The sequence below is a fragment of the Calidris pugnax genome, unplaced genomic scaffold (genome assembly GCF_001431845.1).
Source record: "Calidris pugnax isolate Ruff unplaced genomic scaffold, ASM143184v1 scaffold1156, whole genome shotgun sequence".
Classification (NCBI taxonomy): domain Eukaryota; kingdom Metazoa; phylum Chordata; class Aves; order Charadriiformes; family Scolopacidae; genus Calidris; species Calidris pugnax.
In genome coordinates, this window is record NW_015094503.1 from 374,702 (window position 1) to 375,095 (window position 394).

At 81.0% G+C, this 394-nt stretch overlaps 1 protein-coding gene across 1 annotated transcript in view; it reads right to left on the bottom strand.

Annotated features, from left to right (window-relative positions):
* STK25 (serine/threonine kinase 25) overlaps nt 1-239 on the bottom strand; it is a 22,934-nt gene extending 22,695 nt beyond the window's left edge. The window contains exon 1 of the mRNA XM_014963023.1: nt 45-239. The gene's annotated coding sequence lies outside the window, so the exon portion shown is untranslated. The remainder of the gene's footprint in view (nt 1-44) is intronic.
* Nucleotides 240-394: the final 155 nt, after the last annotated feature.

Below are 394 nucleotides of genomic sequence, written 5' to 3' on the forward strand. Positions count from 1 at the left end.
CGGCCCCCGGTGGCTCTCCTGGCCCTGGCTGCCGCCGCACCTACCCGGGCAGCCCGCCGCGGCTACGGCCAACGGTCCGCGGGCGAAGGGCGGCGCAGTGCCATGCCGGGCCCTGGCACTCAGAGCCGCCGCCGCCGAGCTCGGTGTCCCAGGGCAGCCCGGGGCGGCGGCAGGGGCGGGAGCGCCGGGAGCGGGCTGGGAAGGGCCGGGCCGGGCCGCGCCGGGCGCAACAACACGGCGCGGCGGGGGCCGCGGGGCGGGGGAGGCTGTGCTGCGCAGCCTGCCGGGAGGCATAGTTTTCGCGCGGCGCAGAGCGCCTGCAGACGGGCCACCGCGGACTACAGATCCCGGCATGCTGCTGGAGGAGGCGCGGCGGGGGCGGCGGGGGGGGGGG